The sequence below is a fragment of the Alligator mississippiensis genome, chromosome 4 (assembly GCF_030867095.1).
Source record: "Alligator mississippiensis isolate rAllMis1 chromosome 4, rAllMis1, whole genome shotgun sequence".
Taxonomy (NCBI): Eukaryota; Metazoa; Chordata; order Crocodylia; family Alligatoridae; genus Alligator; species Alligator mississippiensis.
The window spans coordinates 184434339-184447575 of record NC_081827.1 but is presented as its reverse complement, the minus strand read 5'-3'; the positions used below and the strand labels follow the sequence as shown (position 1 = coordinate 184447575).

Sequence of the window (13237 nt, the reverse complement as noted above, 5' to 3'; positions counted from 1 at the left end):
GGAACTTCCCTCTTAAGCAGGGAAATAAGGAATAAAAGGACTAGAGAAATGGATTCCATAGACTTAATGTTCCCCTGGAAAAGTCCCAGAAAATGGTTGCGGAGTGTGCATTTCTGAGGAGTTAGGAACAAGGTTTCAACGCCCAAAACAAAGCCCTTTGCCTCTATTTAAAATATCTGCCCCATTATCAGAGTGACAATCCTCCTAGCTTCTCCAAAACCAAGAGAACAGTTCAGTTGACATTTGGCTCCATCAGAAAATTTGTTAGCAATAAACAGGGATGCTTATCATAAAAATGAAGCTAGCATGTATGCATGATGAACTGATTCCATCAGCCTTTATGGTTCTGTGAGAGTTATACAAATCCTGCTGCTTTCAAGGGACTGAAGAATAGTTTTCTTGATCTTTAGGCACATGCGGACTCAATATATGAAGCTAGCTGAGATTTAGCACAATGTCAATGAAGCATTTGCCTGAGCCACGGGCTCAGTCTGCTGGGTTTACTGGATAGAGTGACCATCTGATAAATAATTCATCCTTACACACTTGTTTTCATTCCAGGAGGAGCAAAATCTCCAACAAATTGACTTGCATGCAGTTGGTGCTTCTCTTGGAAAACTCATTTTTGTGACAGCAGGGCAAGGCAGGGCTTATGCTGTGTAAGGGGCACTACTTAACTATACTTTCCCAGGAGGAGTATTCAGAAGGAGCTGCAATTTTTCTCTTGTGGATTATTGCTTATTACCTTGAACTAGACCAGTGCAGACCATCTGCCTGTATTGAATTAACTGAATTGCTTAGGCCAATAATATTTTAATTAGCATGAGGACTAATAGATGTACTGTAACTATTTCTTGATTACTATACTCTAGTAGCAGGTAGACACCCAACCAACATCAGGGCCTTATTGCATTAGTCGCTGTACATACTTTCCACTCAAACAGGACTGGGCTTCTTGCCTGTAGCTGCTTTCGTTTTAAACCTGATGGAAGTAGTGCCCACCTTTTCCATAATATTCTAATTAAAGCACATGTCCAAGAAATGGAAGGCCTGGAACTGAAAGGGCTTCTAATTCACATCTCCAACTTCTCAGAAGAGTAGCTTAATTACTATGTTATAAGCTCAACCTCTCATGTTCAAGTTGGGCTGTAATGTAGAATAATGCAGCAGTCATGTGGCCAGTAGGGGAATAAGTAAATGAAAACCTGATTTTTCAGCCCAGTGGCTAGAGATTGCAGGCTGCAGAGGAGGGTTATGGTCCCTACTCCTAAGATCAGGGATGGGAATTCTTTCAGCTGGGGGCTATTTAATGAGTTTTGGTGAGCTCTCATGGGCCACAAGGGTAGCCCCGCCTCTTGACAAGTGCCCCGCTCCCTGCTCGCCATCTTGGGACTGGAAGTCTCGTCCCCTAACCCCTGACCTTTGCCACCAGAAGTCCCTCCCCTTGCCCCAGAAGTACTCCTTTTGGGAAGGGGGTTTGTCATCTTGAAACCAGAAAAAACAAATTATATACTAAAAATCAAACATTGACAATAAAATATTTTAATTGTATTTAAAGAAAAAATTTTGTCCTGATTTGTGTATGTTTTGTTATGCATATAGAGGTGATTGCATAATAGCTCAAAATTAAGTCTTACTCTTGTATATTTTGGGAGGGCGGGGGGGGGGTAAAGGTGGGTGGGTATGGAGTTTTTGGGGGGCTGTAGGTGTGTGTGTGGTTGTGTGGGTATGTGTGCCCAGAATGAAACAGCCAGTAAATTACTTTAGTTTAGCTTCCATATGCTGCAATGTAAGAATAACTACAGCAGATCAATTTGAAATGTGGTAATTCTCTCTTCAATTGGTATGTTGAGTGGAGGGGGTTTTTTTGTCTGTCCATATTCCAATGTTTTTTGTTTTGTTAGGAAGTTTCTACTAGGTTTTTTTTTCTCAATGATTTTTTTATTTTGGGAAAAAAAAATCTTCCATTCCTATTTTACCATGTCTAGGTCTCCAGTTCATGAAAACTACTTTCTTGAAGCTTGATGTGATGCTAGTAATCCTTAGCAGGATTGGTCTTACTATAATATCTTCACTGAGTCAAATGTGATGCAAGTTTACCTGGGCAGAAGACCATGCCTATAAGTCTCTTGAAGAACTTTGGTTTGTCTTCAGGTTTCTCTATGTGAAGCATAATTGTAGCCTTTTCTGAACTGGGACCATGATCCAATTTGCTGCATGTTTGTTAAACCAATGTCCATTCTCAGAAACCGGGTCTGTGTTAGCTATCGCATCCCCATTTTAGTAGGCTCCCCTTGCTACTTTTCCAAAGAAATATCTGGGCTTTGTTTTGATTAAATGATACTTCTGAGATTTCATTGTCAGCTTTAATATTGTGATTAGCATGTAGATGCAGTGCTGGTGGATGCATTAGTCATATAGAAATATTTTTGATATTTCCATGGCACCATACCATTAGTTAGGTGCTTTACAGTCTTAAAGAGACAGATGTGAGATTTTAAGATATTTCAGGGAATAACATTTCAATCCATTAAAAAAATGGAAGTTTTGATCCCACCTCAACTGCTTTGAAAATCTCAGCCGTGATCCCTGACTCCAAGTCTTAGATGTACTCTGTCTAGATGTGCCATTTAGGAACAGTCCCACAAGGTGACATCATGGGACATTCTTGCTTTCTGCTTCAGGGAGACAGGGTTTCTGCCAGTCTCTCTTGTACATAGTGTCACATGCCTGTTTTGCTTGCATCGTATGCTGTGTCCCTGCAGTGTACCACTGTTCATGAACAAGAAGTGAACATGAGAATGTAAGAATACAGGGTCAGAACACAGGTCTATCTAACCCCATATCCTGTATCTCACAATGGCAGAGCGTGAATGCTAACAGAAAGGGTATTTATGCAGGGCCTATTCAGCCTGATTTGTCTCCTGTTTGTTTCCCCTGAGGCCCTCTAATGATTCCTTGCATTTATTCTGCAAACTTGCACTTTTCTGCCTAAGGGCTTATCATATTCAGGTCCCAAACTGTAAGAAGTATAGAATGTGAAGATGGATCAAAGAAGGGGTGTGACAGGAAGGAAACAAAGGCAAGGGACATCTAGTTGATATAGTTTACTTGAATTTTCAAAAAAGCTTCTGATGGGGTCTCTCACTAAAGGGTATTAATGGGTGCTTGTACACGTGACGGGCTTTTTGTCCTTAGGGTTGCAATCTATGTCCCCTAAATTGAAACAGTGAGTTTTTAATTGAAATGGGGTTTATTTTTCCATCACTGTATATATGTTATTCTCCTGGTGGCCGCAGGCACTCACTGAAGGCAGAAGTGGCAAGGGGCCTACCCCATGCAGTGTGGGGCGGGGGGGGGCAGTGGGGATCGCACCCCGCCTGGCAGCACCCAGTGCTTTTTTTTTTTTTTTCAAAGTGCCAGGAGCTGAGGCGGGCAGAGAGGCAGACATTGCTGGGCTGGAAGAGTGGGTGGGGGGATGGGCCTGGCTGATTTGGAGATTCAGCAGTGGCTGAATCTCGAATCAGATTCAGCCAAATCGATTCAAAACAGCGATTTGAATCACCAAATCGAATCACTGTCCCCTGAATTGGCTGAATCTGAATCTGAAGTGAATACTAGTGTGGTGGGAGAAACCTCCCTAAGGTCCGTTGTCTAGCTGTAATTTGATTGACAGACAACGCGGGTAAAGAAAGACAGCTGTTTATTTGCTCGAGCAAAGACCATAAAGCCAGCAAAAGGCAAAATGGCCCCCCCTCAAGGGTGAGGCGATCTTTTATACTTCTTACAACAAAGCAAGACTATATAGTTAACAAAAAGCAATACTTGGGGCGGTGCTCTACAAATCTTTGTAACAGCATTTTTCTATTAAGCTGAACTAGCACTTTTTAAAAGCTAAAAGTTAAGTAACAGTAACATTATGTTAGCAAAACCTTACACAGTAGAAGATACTTCTCAAGGACACAACCAGTAAGCTCAAACAATGGTTTCTCTGTCTAATCTTACTTCTAGCTGTAGCTGATTTTTTTTAGCACACAGACACAGATTCACTTTTTAACTCAGAAAATGCTTGTTGCAGTTAAAATGATTACTTGACACAAGCAAAGGCCTAGCTATCATTCTGCCTTGTGGTCAGCTGCATTGCTAGGCCACAGGTCATGCCTTGTATTCAGCTGTAAAGCTAATACTTCTTAATAATCCAAATTATTGTAAACCTAACAGTATGCTTTCAGAAAACTATTCTATTTCAGGGTAATGACAAACCTGCGCACTACAACTCCCCACTTTGTTCCAATTTTTCAGAGGAAATTTTGGAACACACTTTTAGGTATTCAACTTCTTGTGGGGTTAGGTTTTGATGATTGATGCTGGATATTTGTACAAACTGACCATACATTTTACTTGCCTTTGCATAAACTGTTGTCCTAGAGAGCATAGACACTGAAAACAGCACAACAGGCAGATTATAGTTATAACAATTCCAATTAAGCTTAATACAAAAGGTCTAAGCCATCCTGTAAGGGAAGGTAACCAATTTGTGAGCCAACTAAGAGATGTATCTTTGGGGATTTTTGCTATATCTTCAGCTTTTTGGATATGGACAGCTGCATCATTGAGGTGGGTTTGTACTATTGTAAAAGAACTGTTAACCCAAACGCAACATTCTGGTCCGATAACTGCGCAAGCTCCCCCTTGAGCAGCGAGGAGAAAATCAAGGGCTATACGGTTTTGAATTACCATTTGTCTGAGTTCTTCTTGGGTGTCAGCCAAGGCAGCAACGGCCTTCGAGAGTTCCTTGTGACCTTCACTGAATTCATGAGCCATGATTTCTATCACAGCTTGTAGGCGAAGTGTAAATCTTCCAAGACAAGCAGTGCCTACTCCTGGGAGTATACCTGCTAAAGAACACCCGACTAACACTCCTTTGGTAAGCGGAGTTTTTTGATATTTATCTACTATATCACGGCTTTCTTGCAAATCCCTCTTGTTTCTCCACCTGCCCCGTGGAAGGTGCGTGGCAAAGGACCTAGAGGGTTTTAGCATCGCCAGATAGCAGATACCTTTTCCTTTGGCAGGGATTTCATGGTAGGCGTGGGAGCCACAGACCCAGTATTGTCCTTTTAAAGCAGCGAGGTTTGAATACTTAGGAGGTATTCGGCCCCCGTTTCCTAACCCTAGCACCCCGCGTTCACCCTTTGATTTAAAGGAAGGATTTGCAGTTCCATTGAAGAAGCATTGTTCCCGGGAGGTATCAGTGTACAAACAATACCACAAGGTATTATTTAAAGAGGAGATGGGGGTGCAGATAGGATTAGTGCCCTTGGTTAAATTTTTGCTGCTGTAGAAATCATTGTAAGAGCTGCAATAGGTAGGAGTTGCTGTGTTATTATTACGCCAGTCTCCTCCACTAGAACTAGTAAAATAGTGGTGACATATGCTTGTGCCTAAATTAATGCAGTCTGATACTGAGGAGTTTACATAGAAACACCAATCTCCAACAACAGGCTTTACTAAAAGGAACTCTTGTTGACTTTGGTCCCAAGCTTGGTTATTAGAGGGGTTTAAAAGTGACTCGATGGGGCCCAAGGGGATGGGAGTCATAGGAATGCCTCCTTGGGTGTGTAGAGGAAAATGACTGCACACCCAACAATCACTTTGGTTTTCTGTTTTAGCGGCTCTCTCAACGTATTGGAGGTACATATTATTATCAGAGATGTGGGCAACATTAGGTTTAAGAGTAGTCTTAGCCTGAGGAGACTCTGCAAATTGTCTGAAAACTGGGTGGCTAGGCTTCACACAATATTCTGTTCCATAAGTAAATACCCGAACTTCTGCTGAACTACAGCAATGTGAGGGAGGATACCAACGGGCAATGTTGACCTTCCCGTCTATATCAGAGAGTTCGATTGAATCGCTTATCCAGACAGGAAAACCTCGGGCACCAGTATTAGCACATCTGCAGCAACTGGCAGCTATAGCCGACCCCTGTGAGAGACTTATTTCTCCAGCAAAGAGAAAGATTAGAAATAACATAGTTATAAAAACCATATTATAACCAAAATCAGCACAAACAGTATGCACAACCCTGCAGCTCCAATAACTGATCTTCTGGGACATGTTACAGTCTCAAAGTGCTCGGTTTCAGCTGATCCAAAAGTGTTTAGAGGATGCAGTACTTGGAGTTTGGTGCTTTCTGGGCTGGGCAGGACCCCAAAAGGGTGACAGTTCATTAGTGGACCTTGGTTAGTTTGAGTTTTATATTATCTAACGGGCTGCAGGTCCAGGAGGTGTTTGTTTTTATTTTTTTGTCTGCTTCTGGCTCACCCTTGTCGCGGTCAGGTGGGCGTGCGGTGCTCCCACGAAGTCCGCAGTCGTCTTCTTCTGGCTTCCCCTTTTCCAGGTCAGGGAAGCTCGCGTTGGAGCCGATCCTGAGCTCTGGTGAAACTTCCGTCTTCTTTGTACGAGTATAATGAATCCAGTTGTCCTTCTCTGCTATTTTTACGGCGGTGTGGGAGGTGAGGAGGACTTGATACGGTCCTTGCCACCTAGGTTCAAGGGGAGACCGTTTCCAAGTTTTTACATACACTCAGTCTCCAGGCTGGATGCGATGAGCTGGGACATCGGCAGGGAGGGGTTGGCTTAAAGCAGCATACCTATGGAGAGATTTTAACTGAGACTGTAGAGATAAAATATAGGAGGTGAGTCCTTCATCGCCTAAAAGAGAAGAAGTGTGAGCCGGTAATAAGGGGAAATGTTGGGGAACAGGGTGTCCAAACAGCAGCTCGTAAGGGCTGAGCTTTAGTTTTCTCCTGGGGGTAGTTCTGATGGACATAAGGGCCAGTGGGAGAATCTTAGTCCATTTTAACCCGCTCTCAGCACATAGCTTTCCAATTTTTTGTTTCAGGGTCTGATTCATTCTCTCTACTTGTCCTGAGCTTTCTGGGTGCCAAGGGGTATGGAATTTCCATTCTATTCCTAGGCAGCTGGCCAGTGTTTTATTTATGTCAGCAGTAAAATGCGATCCTTGATCGCTTTCAATGATACGTGGAGGACCAAACCTGGGTATAATTTCATTAAGGAGTATTTTTACTACTTGCTGTGCTGTAGCTCTTCTGGTGGGGAAAGCTTCTACCCACCCCGTGAGTTGGTCAACAATTACTAGGAGGTTTTTGTACCCATTGTCTTTAGGCATATCAGCAAAATCTATTTGTAGTCTTTCAAAGGGAGTATAAGCCCAGGGGCGGGCCCCAGGGGGTCCTGATTTTTCTCCCTTGATATTAAACCTTTTGCATATACTGCAGTGTTCTAAAAGCCTTTTTGCTTCCTGGTAGACTCCGGGTGCGTAGAACAGCCTGTTAGTGATAGTGGCAAGTTTTTCACAACCTAAATGCTCGCTTTGATGGAGTTGTTGCAGATAGGGTCTAAGAGCTGCTTTAGGTAACACTATCCTTTCATCTGGCAATCGCCATATTCCGTCTTTTTCACAGGTGGCTCCTGCCGCTTTCCATCTCTGTTGTTCTAAAGGTGGTGCAGACTCGTACATTTTTGGCTCTAGCAATATTCCCAAATATGCCTTTGACTGGGGAATTTGAGCTTGGAAGGCTAGGGCGGATAGTGGTTGTAAGGCTGCTGTTTGAGCTGCAGCATCGGCCAGGGCATTGCCTTTTGAGACTTGATCTCCCTTTTTGGTATGAGCTGGGCAATGCATTACCGCTAATGTTTTTGGCAACATTATAGCTTGTAGGAGATCATTAACTTGTTTAGCATTTGATATTTTAGTTCCAGAAGCTGTCATAAATCCTTTCTGTTTCCACAATTGACCAGTGGCATGACAGATTCCAAAGGCATACTTAGAATCAGTCCAAATATTTACAGAGTGGCCCGATGCTAATTGACAAGTTCGTGTAAGGGCAGTAAGTTCAGCCGCCTGCGAGCTCAACTGCCCAGGCAGTGGTTCAGCTTCAAGTACTTCAAATGGAGTTACTACTGCATAACCCGTTTTTCTAACTCCATTTACTAATTTTGAAGAGCCATCTACAAAAAAAATCAAGTCGGGGTTGTCTAAGGGTAGGTCACTAAGATCTACCCTGGGTTTGTCTGAAAATGCTGCAACTTGAAGGCAATCGTGAGAGTCTGGTTCCCCGTCGCTGGGTAGAGGTAATAGAGTAGCCGGATTCAGGGTATTACATCTCTCTATGATCAGGTTTGTAGCCATTAAAAGTGTGGTTTCATACTTGTTCATTCTCTGATGAGAAAAATGTTGAGTATTTTTCTGGAGTAGAAGTAGGGCAACTGCATGTGGAGCCCTGAGGATAAGGGGATATCCGAGGACTAATTCCTGGGCTTTCTCGACTATGATTGCAGCTGCTGCCACTGCACGAAGGCAGCCTACTCCCCCCTTTGCCACTGGATCTAATTGTGCAGAGAAGTAAGCTACCGGGCGTTGGGTGTTGCCTAAGGGTTGAGTAAGTACCCCAGAGGCTACTCCTAGTCGCTCGTGGACAAAGAGCGTGAAAGGTTTTCGATAATCTGGTAGCCCTAGGGCAGGGGCAGAAGTTAAAGCAGATTTTATATTATTGAAACTATGGGCAGCTTCATGATCCCAAAAGACTGGCTCTTCTGCCTCTTTTGTAGTAAGCTGTACAAGTGGTTTGGTTAACTCTCCGAAGGCTGGAATCCAGGAGCGACAGAACCCCACCATTCCCAGCAGACCCCGAACTTGACGCTTTTTTATAGGCTTGGGAATATTTAGGTTAGCTTGGATTCTGTCATCACTCAGGCGTCTTTGGCCAGACTCCAAAATGTGGCCCAAGTATTTAACAGTGGATTTACAAAACTGAAGCTTATTTGGTGATACCTTGTGGCCTTTGGCGGCTAGTGCAGTGAGTAAAATGATGGTGTCTTGAATACATGCTTCTGATGAGGCAGAGCATAAGAGTAAATCATCCACGTATATTAGAAGGGATGAGGAGTTAGGAAAAGTAACATCTTGCAAATCTTTGTGAAGAATTTGAGAAAAAATGCTGGGAGATTCTACATATCCTTGGGGTAACCTTGTCCAGGTCAGTTGAGAAGAACCCCAGGTGAAGGCAAAAAGATATTGGGATTCAGGGTGGATGGGGATGCTGAAGAAAGCAGAACAGAGGTCTATTATGGTATAAAAAGCAGTGCCAGGGGGTATTGCAGTTAAAATAGTATTGGGGTTAGGAACAACCGGGTGTCGAGGAATGACATACTTATTAATTTGTCTGAGATCTTGAACCAGACAATGCACAGGTTTCCCGTCTGGACCAGGCTTGGGTTTCTTTACTGGAAGTATAGGTGTGTTACAGGGGGACTGACAGGGAATTAAAATTCCTTGTTTAGAAAAATCTTCAATTAAAGGCTTGAGTCCCTCAATAGCTTCTGCTTTCAAAGGATACTGGGGTACTTTAGGTGGCTCAAGATTGGTACGAATTAGAATTTTGACAGGATCTGCAGATTTTAGGAGTCCCACTGAGCTGGAGGTGAGGCCCCAAAGCTCTGGGGGTACCCTTTCTTTTAGAACAAGGGGAAGAGACTGCAAGCTCGAGTCTTCTGTAACTGCAAGCACTGTGGCTATCATTGGGACCAGGGAGGACGGAAACGTTAGAATAATTCCGTCAGGTGAGCACTGTATGGTGGCTTGTAGTTTGCAAAGAAGATCCCGTCCAAGAAGGTTAACAGGGCCAGTTGCTAGAAGAAAAGAGTGTTCTGCTGAGAGGGGGCCAATTTTTACATTCGTGGGTTGTGAAAATGAGCAACGGAAGGGTTTTCCCTCAATTCCCATAACAGTGACTTGTTTTTCACTTGGTGAAAGATGTCCTTTGGAAATACTGGAAAATGTTGCCCCTGTGTCTAGCAGGCACTCGTAGACGTGTTCTCCTATCTTTAAGGGTATTAGCGGATCTTGAGCACTGCAGTTTAGGGTGACTTCTTTAGGTTGGACAGAGGATAGTTGCAGAAAGTGGCATGTAGAATCTCCCTCATCACGTCAGTCGTCACATTGGTTTTGAGCAAGATCTGGGGTAACAGTAGTGAACTGAGGGTTCTTGAATTTTTGATTTTCAGGGTTATCACTTGGGGATCTTTTTGGTCTTAACTTGCACTCTCTTTTCCAGTGTCCTTCCTGTCTACAGTAATGACATACGTTGGGCCCGTACGGTTGGTAGGTACGGCCCGGTTGCCTAGGCACAAAGGGCCTCGGGCCACGGGGCAGATTGGTTCTATAGGCATTTGTGGGCTGTATTACTGCTGCCAACATGCGAATGTTGGACTGATCTTCCTTTTGTTTTTCTTTCTTCTTTTTTTCTTCCCTTCCATTAAAAGTTTTAGTAGCAATGGCTAAGATTTCTGCCATGGATTTGCCCTCAACACCCTCAGTGTTATGTTGAAGCTTTTTTCTAATATCTTCGCTAGCCTGACTTATGAACACAAGTCTTAACACAGGCAAAGTGGCAGGTGTCTCGGGGTCCATGTTTCCATACTGACGTATAGCTTTACAGAGTCTTTCAAAATAGTCTGAAGGGTGTTCTTCGGGACCCTGAACAGTAGCTGTCACTTTGGACCAGTTTGTAGTTTTATCTCCTGCTTTCTTTAATCCTTCTAAAATGCTGTCTTTCAGCATTCGTATTGAATTTTGCCCCCTTTCCTGATTGTAATTCCAATTCGGATTTTGCCTGGGCACGCCATTAGGCATGGGGTGGTTTTCATGGGGCTGATCGGCTAGAAACTGGTCAGCATGGCATAGTACTTGAGTCTTCTCGTCCATAGTTAAGAGGCTTTCGAGAAGCTGCATGACATCTGACCAGGACGGGTTATGAGTCATGAAAATGGTTTTGAAGCATCTTAGAACTACTTCGGGATCATCTCTGAGCCTGGGGGTGTTTTCTTGCCAGTTTAAGAGGTCTGTGGTGGAGAATGGAGCATGTGTCCAGTGACTGATAACTTCTCCACCCTCGCCAGGCACAGGGTATTCTCTTAGAGGTAACTGAAGTTCAGGCTTAGACAATTTTTGATGAGTGCGATTTGAAATTGGAGTGGAACTGGAATCTGGAGAGGGATCTCTTGACCCATCTCCAGATCCAGGACTCGGGGATTCTGAGAGAGACAATCGAGGTGATGCCTCCTGAAGACTTCCCAGTCCCTCAGCCGGCCCAGGGGCAATGTTTTGGGGTTCAAACATTTGGGGTGGTATCAATGGTAGGTTAGGGGGCCTAGGCATGGGTCTGTAATCATCTTCTGAATATGACGGTGGTGCAGCAGGTTTTGGATATAGAAGGGGAGCTAACAGATTTGGAAAAGGTGGAGGGGTCTGGGAAGCTAAAGGTTTTAATTGCTTGCTAGCAACGTTGTCCCATAAATACCAATAACTAATTTGGCCAGGGCAGAGGTCCTCCAAGATCTTTCATAAGGCAGCCAGACGATTTAGGTCAAATGATCCATTTTCTGGCCATTGTCTTCCCAAATCTAACTGGGACGTATAAGACGTCCAATTAGTTAAACAGAGTTCTGCCATACGAGACTTGGACAGTTCCGCCCGTCCCTCCAAATGTTTCCAATTCTTAATCATAAAATCAAGGGGTGAATCAGGAATAACTTTCCCTAGACCGGAACCCATGATTATATCCAAGCACAAGCAGTCTTATTTCCCTAAGTTCTACCTGCCTAGAAGCTGTTTCGTCCACGTACAACAACCAGTGTTCTCGGACCCCACTGGCTTTCTCCGTGAGGAGGGGCGTCTTGAGTCCGAGACCCTAGTCATTGGCCGTTATAACAGCATTTCTACCTTATATCTGTGTCTTTTGCCTTTCGGCGAGGCTGCTGGCTCTATCAGCGTTTAGATCAGCAGACAGATACCCTCAAAGACTGCTTCCAGAGACCTCTAGAGGTAAAACCAGAAAACCAGAAACCAGATAGAAACCAAAAACATACCTGACCTGAGATACTCGCCGGTACCGTTCCTTTACTCGACTTGAGGATCCCGCCTTATTGGTCCTGAGGGGACCATCCACCTCCCGAGACTAACCCAATAGGTGAACTCACCTGGTACACGCTGGGGTGTCGGGGGATGGAGGTCTCCAAAGGCGTCAAGCTAGACGGGTCCCATCTGGGGTGCCAAATTGTGGTGGGAGAAACCTCCCTAAGGTCCGTTGTCTAGCTGTAATTTGATTGACAGACAACGCGGGTAAAGAAAGACAGCTGTTTATTTGCTCGAGCAAAGACCATAAAGCCAGCAAAAGGCAAAATGGCCCCCCCTCAAGGGTGAGGCGATCTTTTATACTTCTTACAACAAAGCAAGACTATATGGTTAACAAAAAGCAATACTTGGGGCGGTGCTCTACAAATCTTTGTAACAGCATTTTTCTATTAAGCTGAACTAGCACTTTTTAAAAGCTAAAAGTTAAGTAACAGTAACATTATGTTAGCAAAACCTTACACAGTAGAAGATACTTCTCAAGGACACAACCAGTAAGCTCAAACAATGGTTTCTCTGTCTTATCTTACTTCTAGCTGTAGCTGATTTTTTTTAGCACACAGACACAGATTCACTTTTTAACTCAGAAAATGCTTGTTGCAATTAAAATGATTACTTGACACAAGCAAAGGCCTAGCTATCATTCTGCCTTGTGGTCAGCTGCATTGCTAGGCCACAGGTCATGCCTTGTATTCAGCTGTAAAGCTAATACTTCTTAATAATCCAAATTATTGTAAACCTAACAGTATGCTTTCAGAAAACTATTCTATTTCAGGGTAATGACAAGCCTGCACACTACACTAGCCACTTCGCACAGGCCTACCCTCAAAGTGTTAGCTGCTTTGTTCATCTCAGTTAATTTGTTCAACCCACTCTTTACCTCTTAGCAGCATCCTTTTTTTCTGTCCCTTTCCCTTCTATATAAAACCCTTTCTTTCTGCCAGGCCATTCATAGCATCTGATGAAGTATGTTGCTGTCTATGAAAGCTCATGCCTCTCTGAACCAGTTAGCCTTTATGATGCCACACTGCTTTACTTTCTTCTTGACTTCAGACTAATGCAGCTAACCACCTTTATGTTCGTTTAAATAGATTGAACAGAGTAAGACTGGGTAAATTAGATTGCACTTTGAATTCAGGTGCATTATGGCAAAAAATGACCTCTCTAAGGTATGATTTTTGTAATGAAAAAACAACCAAAGTGTATCTCTTCCCAGGATTACTTTTCTCAAATCTTCCAATT

General features: G+C 43.5%; 1 protein-coding gene across 2 annotated transcripts in view; it reads left to right on the top strand.

Annotated features, from left to right (window-relative positions):
• TRPM8 (transient receptor potential cation channel subfamily M member 8) overlaps positions 1-13237 on the top strand; it is a 129005-nt gene that overhangs the window by 96239 nt on the left and 19529 nt on the right. The window lies entirely within an intron of this gene.